The sequence below is a fragment of the Callorhinus ursinus genome, unplaced genomic scaffold (assembly GCF_003265705.2).
Source record: "Callorhinus ursinus isolate GAN/ISIS: 27379988/994484 unplaced genomic scaffold, GSC_fseal_2.0 scaffold1, whole genome shotgun sequence".
In the NCBI taxonomy this organism is placed as follows: Eukaryota; Metazoa; Chordata; class Mammalia; order Carnivora; family Otariidae; genus Callorhinus; species Callorhinus ursinus.
The window spans coordinates 11,517,975-11,538,222 of record NW_027397063.1 but is presented as its reverse complement, the minus strand read 5'-3'; positions in this window follow the sequence as shown (position 1 = coordinate 11,538,222).

The window sequence follows — 20,248 nt, the reverse complement described above, 5'->3', positions numbered from 1 at the left end:
AGAAACTTTCTTATTAATTCTTATGGTGTAATCAATACCGTGAAACCTTAAGTGGCTTTCTTAAATGTTCCTTTCTCAATGCTTCCATATTATTTGCTATACTTCTATATGAGATCAAGAATCACATCCATTTGGCATGGCACATTTCCGTCTGTCTTTACACTGAGGTTTTAGCTGTTATTGTTGTATTGGTCTCTTTAGCACAAATCAAAAACCTTAAACCAAAGCAGAAATTAACTAAATGTTATTAAATAAGTAAATGCATTTCCCCAAATTTTAACACTTCTTTACTATACAGCTCTTATTTTCAAACATCTTCAGTAGGATCTAAAAACCATTGCCCAGAAGCCAAATCTGTCACTATCCCAACCCCCACTGGCCTGTTTTATCAAATAATATTCTATAGGGAAACAGCCACTGTCATTAATTTTAATACTGTCTATGTATGTCTCCTATGATGACAAAACTGAGCAGTTGCTGATGAGATCTGCAGGCCAGTGAAACCTAAAACAACCATTATCTGCCCCAACTCTGTCAGGTAGGAAAATTTGTCCTCTAGTCTCTTCAATTAAATACCAGAAGGCCTGCAAATTAAACAAACCAAAGACAAATTAACAGGAGAAAGGCGCACACTTTTTACCAATAACTATCCCATTCCATAGGTTGCCTTTTAGTTTTGTTGACTATTTCCTTTCTACGCACAAGAGTTCATAGAAAAGAAGTGAAACTCATAGAAGCAGTTGGACTCAGAAGCCTATATACCCTTTTATAATTTTTTTTAAAGATTTTATTTATTTATTTGAGAGAGCGAGAATGAGAGAGAGAGAGCACATGAGAGGGGGGAGGGTCAGAGGGAGAAGCAGACTCCCCGCTGAGCAGGGAGCCCGATGCGGGACTCGATCCCGGGACTCCAGGATCATGACCTGAGCCGAAGGCAGTCGCTTAACCAACTGAGCCACCCAGGCGCCCACCCTTTTATAATTTTTTAATTTAAATTCAACTTAATTAACATAAACTGTATTATTAGTTTCAGAGGTAAAATTTAGTGATTCATCAGTTGCATACAACACCCAGTGCTCAATACTTCAAGTGCCCTCCTTAATGTCCATCACTTAGCTTCCCAATCCCCCACCCATCTCCCCTCCAGCAACCTTCAGTTGTTTCCTATAGTTAAGAGTCTCCTATTGTTAGCCTCCCTCTTATTGTCTTATTTTATTTTTCCACCCCTTCCCCATGTTCATCTGTTTTGTTTCTTAAATTCCACATGTGAGTGAAATCATATGGTATTTGTCTTTCTCTGACTCATTTATTTCACTTAGCATAATACCCTCTAGTTTAATCCATGTCATTGCAAATGGCAAGATTTCATTTTTTTTTTTTGATGGCTGAGCAATATTCCATTGTATATATATACCACATCTTTATCCACTCATCTGTCGATGGACCTCTGGGCTCTTTCCATATTTTAACTCTTGTGGACATTGTTGCTATAAATATTGGATCCCTTTGAATGACTATGTTTGTATCCTTTGGATAAATACCTAGTAGTGCAATTGCTGGGTCATAGGGTAGCTCTACTTTTAACTTTTTGAGAAACCTCCATACTGTTTTCCAGAGTGGCTGCACCAGTTTGCATTCCCACTAACAGTGTAAGAGTGTTGAGTTGTTCATTTTAGCCATTCTGACCAGTGTGAGGTGGTATCTCATTGTGGTTTTGATTTGTATTCCCTTGATGCCGAGTGATGTTGAGCACTTTTTCATGTGTCTGTTGGCCATTTGGATGTCTTCTTTGGGGAAATGTCTATTCATATCTTCTGCTCATTTCTTGACCGGATTTTTTGCTTTTTGGGTATTGAGTTTGATTTCTTTATAGATTTTAGATACTAGCCCTTCATCTGATGAGACATTTGCAAATATCTTCTCCCATTCCATAGGTTGCCTTTTAGTTTTGTTGACTATTTCCTTTGCTGTGCAAAAGATTTTTTTCTTGATGAAATCCCAATAGTTCATTTTTGCTTTTGTTTCTCTTGCCCTCAGAGATGTGTCTAACAAGAAGTTGCTGCAGTAGAGGTCAAAGAGGTTGCTGCCTGTGTTCTCCTCTAGGATTTTGATGGATTCCTGTCTCACATTGAGGTCTTTCTTCCATTTTGACTTTGATTTTGTATATTATGTAAGAAAGTGGTCTAGTTTCATTCTTCTGAATGTGGCTGCCCAATTTTCCCAACACCATTTTTTGAAGAGACTGTCTTTTTTTCATTAGATATTCTTTCCTGCTTATATACCCTTTTAACAAAGGAAAGAAGATTTTAGCCTCAAGGGATGATACATTGTGGGGAAGTGATTAGGAAATATACGGAGGAAGTAATAGAAGGTAAAGGTTATAAAGGTAAGATCTGCTAATGCAAACTCATCTTGGTAACTTCCTGTTTTCAGTGATAAGAATTATTCTTTTCTCCATGGTGGGGACGTGAAGGGATACCTTCCTCAAAGGGAAATGTATGCCCTGCTTTAAGGCAGATAAGGGTAGGGCAGAAAACTCTTCCTGTACCTGTTGATTCTCATTGTCTTCAGCTCAAAATAATCCTTATTCCAGAGAGGCATATTTTGGAGTGGCATATTCTGGACCCTTTCAACGAAAAGAGTTTGCAATAAACATCAGCAATGTTCCATAATAGCCAAACTGTGGAAAGAGCCAAGATGTTCATCGACAGATGAATGGATAAAGGAGATGTGGTATATATATATACAATGGAATATTATGCAGCCCTCAAAAGGAATGAAATCTTGCTCTTTGCAACGATGTGGATGGAACTGGAGGGTATTATGCTGAGCAAAATAAGTCAATCAGAGAAAGACATTGTATCATATGACCTCACTGATATGAGGAATTCTTAATCTCAGGAAACAAACTGAGGGTTGCTGGAGTGGTGGGGGGGTGGGAGAGATGGGGTGGCTGAGTGATAGACATTGGGGAGGGTATGTGCTATGGTGAGCGCTGTGAATTGTGTGAGATTGTTGAATCACAGACCTGTACCTCTGAAACAAATAATACATTATATGTTAAATAGAAAAGAAGAAGAAGAAAAAGAGTTTGCAGACACCTGCTTTAAAATGTGAAAGCCCCTAATGAAGGGAACACACGATAATATTCTTAAGTCTCTAGAATCAAAATACCTTTTTGCATCCCATAGCACATAACTTAATTTCTTAGTATCCTCTTAAATCATCTTTTACTACTTTCAAGTTTAACAATGTTCTTTTTAATTTTCTTATTATATGATTTCATCTAGTATTTGCCACTATAATATTTCTATTGGTATATTTTTAAATAATTTGAATATGCCATTTCCAGTTAGAGATTATCTTAGCCCTTCCTTACAAAACTGATTCTGAGGGGGGCCAAAACAAAAAAAAAAAAAAAAAAAAAAAAAAAATCCACAATGTATATGTTTACACTATAATGGGAGTGCAAGCACAGGGAAGCAGGAAAGAGTGCAAAAGAGAAATGACACAGAAGTAAGGAAAAATAAATAAAAGAAGGGGCATCACCAACCTAGTCATGACCTTGTAATAAGAGTGGTTGACTGCTCTATCTCACAAACTACCTTCAGAGAAAATGTACAAACTACTGCAATTCTATGCCATCTTAGAGTGGGGGCAGGAAAGGAGGAAATAAGAAAACCATCTTTCATTTGTCCCAGTTCAACCATAGGCTGCCAACCCTCATGCACTCCAGTTGCACCGACTGGTCCTCATGGCATTCACCATAAACATTAGATCTCAAGATAGCAGCAGGGCCTCCATGGCACAAGCAATGCATTGCATGTTTAAGACAAATGAATAAAAATGTGGAAGAATCACTTAGATATAATGTTAATATTACTTTCCTAAACAGAATAATTAATGTTGTAACTCTTACAGTTGAAAATATCTCAGAATACCAAGTAGTAGTGAGGGAAATCTTCAAAATTGCTCCTCTCTGCCTTTTCTTAGAATGTACCGTCACAGGAGTCCCTGGGTGGGGGCTCAGTCCGTTAAACACCTGACTTCAGTTCAGGTCACGATCTCAGGGTCCTGGGGTCGAGCCCCATGTCTAACTCCCCACTCAATGGGGAGTCTGCTTCTCTCTCTCCCACTCCCCCTGCTTGTGTTCCCACTCTCGCTGTGTCTCTCTCTGTCAAATAAATAAAACCTTTAAAAATTAATAAATACATAAATAAAACCTATATATATATATATATATATAAAGGATGTACTGTCACATTATCTTGAAGCCAAGATTTGCATGTAGATCTGGAAATGTGTTTCTTGTAAGTAATAGGAGAGCCCAAAGAGTCAGATAGAAAGAAGCCAAGTCAAATTGACCCTTATCTTCAAATGAGTTTTCAGATACCTATGTGTGTTAAATTGCATTGCTATTTCATTTCAATCATTTTGGGAGGACTAATTTTTTAACTAATATTTTTATATTTTAATTCTAGTTTAGGATTTGAAAAAATTAAACCATTAAATATTGTAGAACTCTAATCTGTAATAAGTAAACAAATGTTATATGAGGGATTTGAGAGACTTGCACTCCTTGCAAAGAAACTTTTATCTCATAAACATTAATAGAGTCATGGATTTTATCAAACACCAAAACCCAAGAATGCTGCCTTTTAGTCTATTTCTATTGAAAGCTGAATTTCATGGAGCACCATGAGCACCATTTTTCTGATAGTAGACAGATAAATGAATAAATAACTACCTATTTAAGCATTAAAATATAAACTTATTCCCATGGAAAACTGACAATTTATAATTAGGAAGAAACAACTGACTTTAGAAGTTGTTGATGTGATATGAAATTACAAAAATTATTTTCATTTCCTAAGTTGCTTGTCATTGTTGAGCTAATAAGCATATGGCATAGAATTCCTGCATATTATTTATGCAATTCTAGATTTAGTTCTTTTAATGACAGTGCTAAATTCTAGTCTTATGCTTTTAATTTTTTTTAAATTACTATGGATGGCACAGTAAAACTGTCTACTCTCAACTGCATAAAAGCACAAAAATATAACATTTGAATTTTAGATTAAAAATTTGAAAATTTGGGGGGCTCAGTCAGTAGAGCATGCAACTCTCGATCACAAGGTCATGTGTTCAAGCCCCTCATTGAGCATGGAGCGTACTTAAAAAAAAGTTGAAAATTTTTAACTTTAAGGATTTAATTTTTTATAACCCAAAGCTGTCTATAATTGGAAGTTTACTCATTAAATTGTTTTGTAGAAATGATTTTTAAATGCACAAACACTGAAAATGCATTCTAATAAATGCTTTATAGTCTATAACCATTCAGAAGCAAATTTGGGATAGTTTACAGATGTTAATAATTCATCTTATGAAGACACAAGTAGATCAAATTAAGTAGTAGTCTATTGACTTGATGTTTCCGTCAAAAATGTTTGATATTTCAGGCAAAAAAATGATGATGATATCAAATAAAGACAGATATCCTATTGGCTATGCTAGGAAAATAAAGGCTAGGAAAATTCCCTTATATTTTGATTCATGAGAAAACATAGTCTATAATACTATGTCAAAAAATCAACTTTTTTCTCTTTAAAAATCACAAAAGTTCTTTAAAACTTTGATGGATGTATTTATTACAACTTGATCTTTATGGTTGCTGAAATTATTAACTAACCAGATAACACCTCTTTTGTCACTCTCTCTTGACAAGGTTTCCTTGATGACAAGGTCATAGAGGACACAATTACATTTCTATTGCCCACATACCTAGACAAAAAATTATTTTTCACCAAAATGGATGTTTCTCAACATCACATAGTAAATACTCAATAACTATTAGTTTCTATGAGTAATTTAATTATGCATACTCTTGCTCATTGGATGAGGAAAATGTTTATCTTAAATGCTAAATGACCATAGCTTGAGCCTAACAGCTTTAGAATTTCCGAACCATCTGCAAAACTACTGTAGTGATCTTTAACAAATATATTTAGGTTGTTTCTGTGTCCAGGCACTATGCTAGGCACAGGGAATGTGATGATGATGAAGATGCAAATAGTTTCAGTTCCTTGGGGCTTCTGCTTACAAATTTTATATATGTTATGAAACAAATAAGAATTGAGCTAAAGAATGACGTGGGTGTGCCTACTTTGGGAAGGTGACTAGAAAAGGCCATTGAAGATAGAGGTAATATTGAATGGAAGAATTGCAAATTGGGAATGGGATAGACGCATAAACCAAGAAGGAAAGAACAGCGCAAAAAAGAAGGGTGGCCTTAGGTGGTGTGAAGAATTTTTAACTGTAATACAGTTTAGATGAGGAGTCCATAGCACTGGATGACATTGGAATAGACATGACTCTGTATTTTATTTCAAGGAGAAAAAGGAAACATTGGAAGTTTTGTAAGCATGAAAGATAAATGATGCTATTTGTGTTTTTAAAGAGTCACTTGAGTTGCTGTTGATATTGAAGGGTTAAAGTAGAATTAGGAAAGCATTTTACTAGACTGTTACATTAGAATGAGGAGTGGCAGTGGGTTTGACTAGGGTGGTAGAGAAGTTTATGAGAAGTAAACAATAATAGCAACCAGGATACTAATAGTAATGATAAGACATAGCAGCTGAGGATATATGGAAGAATAATTATAATGTTACATATGAAACCTAAGTTACACAAAGAAGCAAGTGATACCATTTGATACCTAAATCTTCATGAAAATAATGTGAGGATAATGACCTAACAGTTACAATGATATTGAATGATTGTGGCAGTAAGTTTCTTGAGCAAGTGTTGTGGTCAGAAAGCAAACTTCTTGAAATAAAATTTCAAAGGTGGCCCAAAATGTGGAGATGACAAATCTAAATGGTGGCCACAGCAACAGGTAACTGAGTTAGAGGGGAGGGAAAGAAGATGGATGGACCGAGACCAGAGTGTTAGGTAGTTAAGCCCCGTGAAGGTTTAATGCACAATGATTAGTGACAGGTGGTAAGAGGAAGGAGGACAACATCTTCAGTGAATTAGGTGAAGTTACCATGAAGTTAAAAGTATAGTGTTATTGGATTTTTAAATTGAATCATTCAGCTTTAAAAGCAATCTAAAGTTGAGGTTGTAAGCAAAATTGCAATGGCTCATTGAAGAACTGTAAAACAAAGCAATCTCCTCATCTCTAATGTGGGGATCATTATATTTGATGTGAGATTATGTAAATGGAAGCATAATTACCTCAGCCTTAGCATGATGAAGCCCTTTGAAAGGATTAGAAAGAAAACGCTGAACATATACAAAGTATTACCATTAAAAAATCCCCAAATCTCTACCTGGAATACAATTTATTTTTTCTGGTTTTGTTTGTATGAGCCATTGTAGCACAAAACACAATTTCACTTAAATAGATATAAAACATTAATATGATTTTGGAATTGGTCACTATGCTTTATTGATCTAAGTAAAAAGCCAATGCTTTCCTTAGCAGAACAATGGAGTTATTGTACAGAGGAAAAGATTGCTTTAGCTTGGCTTCCCTGCTAAGTCAGGAAATTAAAACATACAAACAAATTGCTAAGTGTTTTTCATGGAACATAAATACTGATATAGAAGACACACATCTTTGGAACAGTTATCATATAACAAGACTTGCGCCGAAAGAAGAGATGTCATCTGGTGTCTCCAATTTGATGTATAAGTAACCTGTGATTGAATTTATCACAGAAAAATCCATACACATAGGACTTTTAGAATGTTCAAACTATGGGTGACCATAAAGCATTAGCATCACCTGTGAATCAGAGACACTTCCACTCTAAGAGCCTCCTGATTCAGAATCTGTCCTGTTTTCCTTCACTCTGTTTTTCCTTCTCACAGTTTCCACAAACCATCATCTGCTTACAGGACAAAAAAGCAGAATGAGGACCTCTTAGAATACAAACTCCAAAACACATGAGTGAACAAAATTCACTCTACCTTACATTTTCTTCATTTCTTTGGGTTCTTTCCTAAATATTGACTAATGCTATGTAACATATAAAATAAAACACGTAATTAAAAATATGGTTTCGGGGCACCTGGGTGGCTCAGTCATTAAGCGTCTGCCTTCGGCTCAGGTCATGGTCCCAGGGTCCTGGGATCGAGCCCCGCATCGGGCAACCTGCTCCCTGGGGAAGCCTGCCTCTCCCTCTCCCACTCCCCCTGCTTGTGTTCCCTCTCTCGCTGTGTCTGTCTCTGTCAAATAAATAAATAAAATCTTTAAAAATAAATAAATAAATAAATAAATAAATAAATAAATAATAAAAATAAATAAAAATATGGTTTCACTGCTTACTATCCATTCTTGGACTATAAGCTGAAAGACGGTGGTTATTTCTTATATGCAAGTAAAGCACTGCTAGAAAATACTTAGAGATCCAGGTAAGTGATTTTGAAAATACAGTGTTATTTCCATAGGGTATAGTCCCACTTCATTTCTTGACACTGTGAAATCCTTTACCTTTGAATTCTTTCTTTTCCATCCATGGGGAGGTTAATGAATTTCAATATAGCAACAGATGATCTCTCCCATTCTTTATTCTTTGAATTACAGTGATTTGTAAATGCAGTCATATGACTAGATTGATGTTAAAAATAGGTTTTGTTCATAGAATTGGTATCACCAAATAACATTATTCTACCAAATGACTTACTGTATTTAAAAGACATGAAAATTTCAAATTGAAAGGGATATTATTTAAATATGTACATGCAGGAAAATCATTATCGACATTAGATTCTATCTTATAATTTTCAGAAAATCAGTTAAAATTAAGTTGGCAAAAGAAATTTAATTTACCAGGTAAATACATTGTGAATCTAGTCATTTACTTTTTTGTGTCTGCTTCACTGTATGTTTTTCATATTATACATTTATATGTCCCTGGGTCACTACAAAATATAGAAGTGTCTGCTAAACCACATTCAATTACTCTCAGTATGTTTTTTTTTAAAGATTTTATTTATTTATTTGAGAGAGAGAGAGAGAAACAGCATGAGAGGGGAGAAGGTCAGAGGGAGAAGCAGACTCCCCGCTGAGCAGGGAGCCCTATGTGGGACTCAATCCCAGGACTCCGGGATCATGACCTGAGCCAAAGGCAGTCGCTTTACCAACTGAGCCACCCAGGCGCCCTCTCAATATGGTTTTAAAATAGGCTGTAATATTGCCTTAATCAGACTATCTCAATAACCACAGCAGCTCACTGTATAGCTTTTAGATAAAAGGAATTTTATTCAATTGCCTCAAAGTTTAGTTGATTTGAGATCTGTGCATATTTAGGTCACTGATAATTTTCTAGAAATGATGTCTGTAAATTTGCAAGTTCACAGGCTCACCATGCCTGTAAATTACTTATGGTTGAGGTCTCTAAATCTACTTTAAATAAGTAGCTGCTTCCCTCAATGAGCAATTTTATAAAGAAGCAACTATTATATTAATGCAGATCTGTATAAGAATTTAAATCACTATGAAGCTTTTAAGAACTTTTCTTAGAGAACAGATACACCAGACCTTAAATAGGAAACTGAATAAACAAATCCCTCTAACACCTGCATCTCACCTAATAACATTTGACATGCACGTGATATTTTTTTATTATCTGAAAGATAAATTATTCCACTCTATAATATGTTTTGAGAATAACTTCTAAATAACCATCATTTTCACATTCTATACTTTTTTTCTGTGTGCACATCAGTGGTTTCCAACTTTAGTGAGGAGATATTCTCCTTGATTAATTATCAGCAAAGTATAAATTAAAACAAGAATATGGGGGCACCTGGGTGGCTCAGTCGTTAAGCATCTGCCTTTGGCTCAGGTCATGATCCCAAGGTCCTGTGATCGAGCCCCGCATCGGGCTCCCTGCTCTGCGGGAAGCCTGCTTCTCCCTCTCCCACTCCCTCTGCTTGTGTTCCCTCTCTCTCTCTGTCTCTCTCTGTCAAATAAATAAATAAAATATTTTTAAAAAGATAAAACAAAAACATATCACCAAAGTTTGAGAATACTAAGTATTCTTTTTTTTTTTAAAGACCATTTATTTATGAGAGAGAGAGAGAGAGAGAGTGCGTGTGCATGTGAGTGGGAGGAAGAGAGAGAATCTTAAGCAGGCTCCACACCCAGCATGGAGACCAACACAGACTGGATCTCACAACCCTGAGCTCACTACCTCAGCTGAGATTACAACCTCAGCCCAAACCAAGAATTGGACACTTAACCAGCTATGCGACTAAGGCACCCCAAGAATGCTAAGTGTTCTTAAGGATATACTGATACAGGAACTTTTGTACTTTCCCTTATTATTTTTCTGATAGTCTTTTCATGGGCAGAATTCTCAAGTTTCTAAGCACTGGAATTCCAGCATTTGGTACTAGAAGAAAACAGCAGTCCTAACAAACTTAAACTTACAATATTGAGAAAGAAAAGTACTGAGAGAATTATTTCAACAAACAGAATATGGGGAATGTAATGGCCCCCTTCTTTATTGCACCATATGCAGACTCTCTTACATTTATTAGTTATTAATAGGTAAAATATTTATCTCTTATTTTTCAGATTTAATGTTCTCTCTAAATTCATAGTGGGCATTATTTGTTTACTATCTAAATAAGAATATTTGCCATGCACCCTTTTATGGCTCCAAACTGTGCAACATTTTCTAGACATCACTGAAGACAAATACTACCGTCCCCAGTGTCATTAAAATACTTTGTATATGTTTTTATACCTTAATTTCGATAAAGGTCACCAGCCCATGAAAATATAGCTCAGCCTTCATCTAGTATAATGTGGAGACTTCTTTTTGGGGGATTGGATTTGAAAACTATGCATAAGATCCAATTTTTCACAAATGCACAAGGTAAGTTCTTGCTAATTAGGCAACATATTTCTCTTGCTGATTAAATGAAATCCATCATGCAATTGTGCAAAATAATTGTTTTAAAGTCACTATCCCAGTGACCTTGTAATTAATTTGCCTTATTACTCTGACTTGTCCTAGAATGTTAACTAGTATCACAGTGTCTCCAGCAGAGCCAGAAATCCCGTATGATGGGACCATTGTGGTTCTTCATGTCATAGATGTGTGGCTCTTTCCCATAAGGAAAGTTAGGAAATAACTCATGGCTGGAGTACAATCCATAATCTAAGGGTTAAACGAACTGCCTAGAAACCAGGGATAAGTGCAGGTTCTACAAATAAAAATATAAACCTTTTCAGATTATTATAATTTCCGTATAATGCATAACGCATTCCATGGAATGCATAACTCCATATAATGCACAACCCAAAGTTGAGTTTTTAGTACAGTTTAAGTTTTATTAGAAGCCTGGTTTTCCAGAAACACAGAAAAATTGGGGTGTATTAAAATAATCCAGGGACAGAGACTGTTAAAAGGAAGGCATTTTTAACTGACTAGTGTGGAGTAGGAAATTATAACTTTGTGCAGAGCAGAGCTAGTTAGTACTGATAATTTTAAAGATTATGTTTCAACTCCTGCAGTCCCCCTGCCACACATGTCATCTGTACTGTGGATTTCCCCCTCGGTACAATTTGGTAATAAGAGCAAACCTAAAAGTTAGAGGCATTTAATTTCTATCTGGGTGCTGATAACACAGAGAAATAAAGAATCAGCATGATATCTTTGTGCTCTTTTAAGCAACAGTACAATAACAATAACTAGACAATCTCTATCGATTTCAATGGGAATATTCTTTACTATTAGCAATTCTGAACCAGTAGCCCAGAACAGAAATTTTAGCTCAAACAGTACAGCAAATGGCATTTTTCAAGACACTTGCTTACTGACCTACCTGTTGATGATGGTCATTAGGTTGTTTTCTTCCGTGGAGGAGAGAAGATTAGCAATCTTGCTCAATCCCCCATTGTTTCAGATAAGGAGACTTTTATGATGAGAAAGTCTGTTTTGTGCTGTGACTAGTGAATGAGGTAAATAAGACCCGTCCTTAGTGTATGGGGATGAGTGAGAGGGAAGACAGAAAGAGAAGAAAGTATAGTCTCCTGTGGACGAACAGGCAGGAATGCTGTCCTGTTGGGAACTTTGTTAACCACACAATACAGGACAGAACCCAGAGAATGTTTGAATCATGGAAGAATGAATCTGTAGCACAGACCTTAACTTTCCTGATCATCAGGAAGATGCGAAATTGAAAGTCTACAAGCTGCTACCAAGGTCTTTCTTCCACTCATCATCACCAGAGTAGAATTCAAGTGAGAGGTGGGCTGCTAATTCAATTTCTAAGAAGGAAAATAGTAATTAATATTATGCAGTTGTTTAATGGGTATAACTGTCTTTTGCCACATGAATCTTCAAGATAGTACCTCTTGGGGGCGCCTGGGTGGTAGGTCGGTTAAGCGTCTGACTCTTGGTTTCCGCTCATTTCATGATCTCACAATTGTGAGATCAAGCCCTGCTTTGGCTCCATGCTCAGCATGGAGTCTGCTTCTGACTCTCTCTCTCCCTCACCTTCTGCCCCTCCCCATCGCACTCTCTCTCTCTCTCTCTAATAAATAAATAAATCTTAAAAAAAAGATAGTACATCTTGGCACTTAGCAACCTATCATTACACAGCAAACCATGATTAGGCTTCTCCCGTGAAGTTCTAGGGATGTTTACAGGTGCGGGTCCTTATTGTGAACCCTATTATCTGACATGTACCTTGACACTGTTTGTTCAAATCAAACTTTGGAAAAACAAAACACAAAATCACATAGTGACAATGCTTCCCAAACCTTTCCATGTCACTATACATAGAGTGACCACATTGATGTGACACACTGGTATTGCCAGACGAGGCTGCCCAGGCCAAAGGTGAGTTGTCAGGTGCTCTAAGAAGGTGAGTTGTCGGGTGCTCTAAGAAGCCTTGGGCTCTCTGTCTGTCCACTCTGATGTGGCTCCTTTGCCTCTGTCTCATCACACTATTTGGGAAAATCTGATCAGATCTGGTCTACCAAATGAATATTCCAGTCCACACATCAACACTTTATATACATTAAAGAGAATCCATAAATCTTCTTTTTCTGCAGCTGCCGTATCTAATAAGGGCCGTAAGTGGAACATCTGGCCCTTAAAAACACTTCCTACATAGAATTTTAAAATGTTATTTTGGAATTTCTGAGTTGCCGTTGTGGATGTTCCAGGCAGTGATAGTGCTTATGAATCCGAGAGAGATGATAACCTCTACCATCAGACCTGTAAAGTATATGCCCATATTGTCAGAACACAGATCAAAATATTTCAGAAAAATCTTGCCAATGGTCACTGTGTCAGTTTTTGTTCATGGTTATGCTTTATGCTTTATTTATTCTTGATATCATAAATGCACTCCAGATTTTTCAGGTGAATAATGGGCTCTGAATATATTTTCAAATAGTCTCTGAAAGGTGAAGGGAAGGAAAATGAGCCACTTTCTTTGTCTTAAGAATCTGCTCCCCCAACACACAGTTTGTGTAACTGGCAATAGGAGAGTTCTTGATTACTATTAGGTCATGCTGGAGAAATGTTGGGACATATCGATCATGTTCAATTCTTCCTAGCATCATCTATTTGCACCATGTGCTGGGGAAAGATTACACTATGGAAATGAGGAATGAATACTTTGGTATTTTGAGCAACTACCTAAGGAGCACCGAGATGATCAAACAAAAAAGACACAAATTGTCTTTAAAGTTTCTTTGTCTTTCTTTTCCCCTTCTTTTTATTTGTTTTTAATTTAATTAGAGAAGGGCAATATCTGAAACAGTTAGCAAGGGAGAGTGCTCTGGTGATGAAGCAGTGCGAGAAGAGTCTGAGAATGAGGAATGACCACGGCCTTGGCTGTGTTATTAGGCAGAAAACAATGTTTTTTAACAGCCTGAGTAGAAGGTAACATAAGTACCATTAGCAATTTAGCTTCTCCCGAAGTAAAAAAAATACTCATTACTTTCACAATTTTTCTCAGCCAAGAAGTACCCAAGGGTATTATGAAAGGGACAATAAGTGATGCTTTTTAATATGTGAATGTACATTGCCCAGGTTCCTCCACCTGAGCAGAATGCAGAGGAGTCAGGAAAACTCAGGAACTCATGACCAGACTGCTGACCAGGGACCAGTTCTATTTACTTTCCAACCTGCCAGCGTTTTCCCTTTTTTCTCTATTATATATAGGTTTTTACTACATTTTAAATACATTGATTTATACCTATGTACAGCCATATAGAAACATATTTAAATATTATTTATCGATCTAAAGCATAACTGTAACAAGGATATCTATCAAAAGATAAAGTATATCAGAGCTTCATAATATATCCGTTAAGGTTATTATTTTTAGTGTCATGAAAAATTGCGAGAAAATAGAGACGTAGATAAATATGTGGGGATCTTACTTTTATTATCTTTCTTTTGAACTTTAACTTTCTCAAAAGGCTTTTTGTAACATAAATACTATCAACACTTTACCTTTACAATGCCTTATTCTACCTGTTCAAACTCCCAAAGCAATTAGAAAGTTAAATATAAAAATATATTTATGTAGGTGCGTATTTAAATTCATAGTTAATTATTAACTAATAATCTAATGCTAATAATGAAATATCAATTTATTATTTTATGTAATATATTCCATTTAATGTCAGTAATTCATTTCTGAAAACAGCCATTCTGCATGTGACTATAGATGGGGAGACTATTTCCCTTTTTTTTTTTTTTTTTAATTTTAATTCCAGTGTAGTTACCCTACAGTGTTAAATTAGTTTCAGGTGCACAATACAATGATTCAACAATTTCATACATTACTCGGTGCTCATCATGATAACCTTAATCCCCATCACCTATTTCGCGCATCCTTCCTACCTACCTCCTCTCTGGTAACCATCAGTTTGTTCTCTATAGTTAAGATTCTGGTTTTGGGTTTGTCTCTTCTTTTTTTTTTTTTTTTTTCTTTGTTTGTTTGTTTTGTTCATTTCTGAAAAACAGACATTCTGCACAAGAGTGTAAATAGGGAGACTATTTCCATTATTTTGAAAGGAAAATAATGACAATTCATTTACATGTCAACCCTCATCGATTTCTTAGAATATAACCAAAATACAGAGCCATACTTTTATATAAACTGCAAACTATCATACCAAAGTATAATATTGTTGAAAACATTACTTCCTGGTCATAAAAAATTCAGCTGTTATCCACCAGCTGTAGTGACCCAGCAATATCCAAACAAAGCCAGCAGTACTTGAGACACAGGACCCCTTGGTTTAGTCTTAGGGAGCTGTTCCAACCATCCAAATGTGATTCTGGCATGCCTCCAGTTGTGTTTGGAGTGGAGCTAACAGACTTTCCCACTGGAGACTTTTATGTTCTGAGACATTAACAACTGTTAACAACATTGCAACTTTTCCTATATAATTTTTAACTGAAACACTTGTTATTAAGAGTTAGATACATAAGTTAGTATGTAAAAACTGAGAGGCATTCTACCAGAAAGGTATTTCTTCATGAAAACATAATTATTTGAAAACACTTTTATTATTATTATATTGCCAATTATCCTGGAGGTTTACTGAAGAGATAGCACTGAATTCTCATACCTTCTGCCTTTTTCCCAGTCCAAAAAAAAAAAAAAAAAAGAGAGATCCAAAAATTTAGATGTCTTTGCCAGATGGTTTGGATTGTTAGACTATTAGATGTCATTCCAGAGCTATAGTTCCCAAAATTGAGTAGTTCTTTGGTAGACTAAAATTAAAATTATCATATTTGCATGTTTTCCCAAAATTTTTAGCCATATTCATGTAAATTTAAGTCATCTCAACTTAGAATGGGTGACTGTGTCATGTTTTGACCACAGAGAGATCTGGGGGTAGATATTCTTTTCCTATCGGCCTTGACATTGTAGAAATGAATGTGCCCAGGACAGGGGAAGAGATCTCAAGATAAACATTAGAGATAAGTGAAAGCTATTTCTGTTATAAAAAGGAAATTCTTCATCATTTACTTGTATTGTTATGTTTCAGGATTTTATAGCAGGAAAAATAACAGTATAGAAAATAATGATACCTTTTTTATTTGGCATACATTTTTACATGATAAAATAATTTCCCATTTCTAAATAGAGCCTCATCCATAGTCAGGTAATTAAATACCAATTAATTTTTTCATGTATATTTTATTAGCGGGTACATGAGATGAGGCTCAGAAGATGGAAGAATGAAGAATGAGTGGTGACATGCTAAGTTCTATTGAACAATTAAAAATAAAATAACCACTTAGGTTAGAAAAATACAACCAGTGGTCATATCACAATGACCTCTGTGAGAAAAAAGAAATTGAAAAGGAATTCGTATTTTCAGTGCCTGGGAAGTATCCTGAGGGTTCACAGAGGATGGTAAGATGCCAACTATAGGTTATAGAAAAATGCAAGTTCAGGAGCATGAATCATATTTGCTGTTACATAAAGAGACTAGTCATTCAAAGTAAGACAAATACCATTTCCCTCACATGTGGAATTTAAGAGACAAAACCAATGAACAAACAAAGAAAAAAAGAGACAAATGAAAAGACTCTTAATACAGAGAACAAACTGGTGGTTGCCAGAGGAGAGGTGGGTGAGGGAAAAGGGTGAAATTGATACGTGATTAAGAGTATGCTTATCTTGGTGAGCACTGAGAAATGTATAGAATTGTTGAATCATTATAGTGTACCCCTGAAACTAACATAACACTATATGTTAATTATACTTAAATTTAAAAAAAAGAAACAGTAAGGGACTGATCCATAAAACTTAATAGCAAGCAATTATTTCCAAAACAGATTTACTGTCTATTTGTGTTTGTGTTGAAATCCTGTGTTGAAACCCTGGAATATTGTCACAATTTATCATTTTCTGCAACATTTTTAGTAATCAGATTTTTGGCTCAGATTTTGTAATCGAATTTAATTTTCCCATAGAAGCTCACCAAGAAGTTTTTTCTTGGTTTTTAACTTTAATAAAATTAGTCTTTCTTTTAATAGTTTTAGTTTTAATAGTTCCTTAGATCCACACTATATCATAAAAAAATTATGCCATTAAGAATCGTAACATTTGTTAATTTGTGATGTTGCATAATATTTATTATGTGATTAAAAGGTTTTGATTCATGGAGTGCATGGGTGTCTCAGTTGATTAATCATCTGACTCTTGATTTCAGTTCAAGTCATGATCTCAGGTTTGTGAGATGGAGGCCCACATCAGGCTCTGTCTCAGTGGGGAGTCTGCTTGAGATTCTCTCTCCCTCTCCTTCTGCCCAACCTCCCTGTGCTCTCTCTCTCTCACTCTCTCTCTCTAAAACAAATAAATAAATATTTAAAAATGTTTCAAAAAAATTTTTAATTCATAAGAATGTGTAGGTTAGTCATAATTACGTAATTAAATCACATTTAAAATAAGAGATCATATGTGACCTGAACAATTTTTATCAGGTCCCCATTATGTTATACTCTGTGTATGACTGAAACAAGCAAAGATGATCTGGAGCAATAAAACATTACTGTGCTGACCCTCCAGGTCCCAGGATATGCTTGGGTGGCAAAGAACTCAAAAAGGCTAAATGTACAAACGTCCAACAATCATTCAGAGCACACAGTACTTGTCAGAACAATTGTCATAACCTTACCAAAGATTTAGTCCACCTTATTTCTTCTTCCTTTTTAAAATTTTACTTATTTATGTATTTATTTATTTTACAATATTTTATTTATTTATTTATTTGAGAGAGAGAGAGAGCAGGGGGAGGAACAGCGGGAGAGGGAGAGACGGACTCTGCGCTGAGCATGGAATCCAATGTGGGGCTCGATCTCACAACCCTGGGATCGTGACCTGTGCTGAAATCAAGAGTCGGATGCTCAACTGACTGAGCCACCCAGGTGCCCCTCTTCTTCCTTTTTTTTTTTAAAGACATTATTTTAGAACAGTTTTTAGGTTCACAACAAAATTTAAAGGAAAGGACAGAGATTTCCCATAACCCTCTGCCCCTACACGTGTAGGATCCCCTACTATCAACAACATCAACAACACCAAGGAAGATGTGGTGTATAAACACACACACACACACACACACACACACACACACACACACACACAATGGAATATTATTCAGCCATAAGAAAGAAGGAAATCCTACCACTTGTGACAACATGGATGAACCTTAAGAGCATTATGTTAAGTAAAATAAGTCACATGGAGAAAGACAAATACTGGATGGTATCACCTATATGTAGAATCAAAAAAGCTAAACATTTAAAAACAGAGAGTAGAATGGTGGTTGCCAGGGACTAAGAGGTGGGGAAATTGGGGAGGTATTGTTTACACTGTGCAACTAATGGATAAATATGTCCTGGAGATCTAGTGCACAGCATAGTGATTATAGCCAACAATATTATAAATTTTAAATTTGCTAAGAGACTACATCTTAATTGTTCTCACCACCAAAAAAAAAAAAATGATAATTATGTAATCTGAGAGAGGCTAACTAACACTATGGTGGTAATCATATTGGATTCTATAAATATATCAGATCAACACATTGTACAACTTAAACTTAAACCATGTTATATGTCAATTACTTCTCAAACAAAAAAAATTAATCACCAGAATAGTACATTTGATACCAAGGTTGAAGCTACACTGATACATCATAATCATCCAAAGTCCTTGGTTTACCTTAGGGTTCACCCTTGGTGTTGTACATTCTACGGGTTTGAATGAATGTATAATGACATGTATTCATTATTATAATATCATACTGAGCATTTTCACTGCTCTAAAAATACTCTATGCTCTACTTATTCTTCCCTTCTCCTTCCCCACATCCAACTCTTGGCAAACACTGAACTTAGTATTCTGTCTATACTTTGTTTTTTCTTTTCCAGAATGTCATATAGTTAGAATCATACAGTAGGTAGCCATTCCAAATTGGATTCTTTCACTTGGTAATATACTTTTAAGGTTTTTCCATGTCTTTTCATGGCTCAGTAGTTCATTTCTTTTTAGTATTGAAAAATATTCCATTGTCTGGGTGTACTACAGATGTGTTTATTCACCTACTGAAGGACATCTTAGTTGTTTTCAAGATTTGGCAATTATGATTAAAGTTTCTATAAACATTTGCTGCAGGTTTTTGTGGGGACATAAGTTTTCAGCTCCTTTGAGTAAATACGAAGGAGCATGACTGTTGAATTGTCTAGTAAGGGTATGTTTAGTTTTGCAAGAAACCACCAAACTGTTTTCCAAAGTAGCCACACCGTTTTGTATTTGGTATTGTCAACGTTCCAGATTTGGGTCATTCTAGCAGGTATGCAATGATATTTCATTGTTGTTTTAATTTTCCTTTCCCTGAGAATATTTGACATAGAATAATTTTCATATGCTTATTTGCCATCTGTGTATCTTCTTTGATGAGGTATCGATTAAGGTCTTTGGTCCATTTATTAATTGGGTTGTTTGTTTTCTTATTATTGAATTTTAATTGTTGTTTTTGCATTTTGCATAATAGTTCTTCACCAGATGTGTCTTTTGCAAATATTTTCTCCCAGTTTATAACTTGTCTTCTAATTTTCTTGACATTGTTTCCACAGAAGGTTTAATTTTAATGAAGTCTACTTTATCAATTATTTCTTCCATGACATGTCTTTGGTGTTGTATCTAAAAAGCCATCACCTAAATAAATACATAAAAATAAATAATAAATAAAAAGGCATCACCATACTCGAGGTCATCCGGATTTTATCCTATGCCATCTTCTAAGAGTTTTATAGTTTTGCATTTTACATATATATCTATGATCCATTCTTTTTTGTTGATCTTTTTTTTTTAATTTTTTTATTGTTATGTTAATCCATTCTTTTTTAAAAAAATATTATTTATCTATTTGTGAGAGAGAGAGAGAGCATGAGCAGGGGGGAGAGGAAGAAGCAGGCTCCCCACTGAGCAGGGAGCCCGATGTGGGCCTTGATCCCAGGGTCATGACTGAGCTGAAGATGGGCGGTTAACCAACTGAGGCACCCGGGTGCCCTCTATGATCCATTCTTGAGGTAATTTTTGTGAAGGGTGTATGATCTGTGTCTAGATCTTTTTTCTTTTTCTTTTTTTTCCCGCATGTGGAAGTCCAGTTATTCCAGCACTGTTTATTGAAGACACTATTTTTGCTCCATTATATTGCCTTTGTTCCTTTGTCAAAACTGAG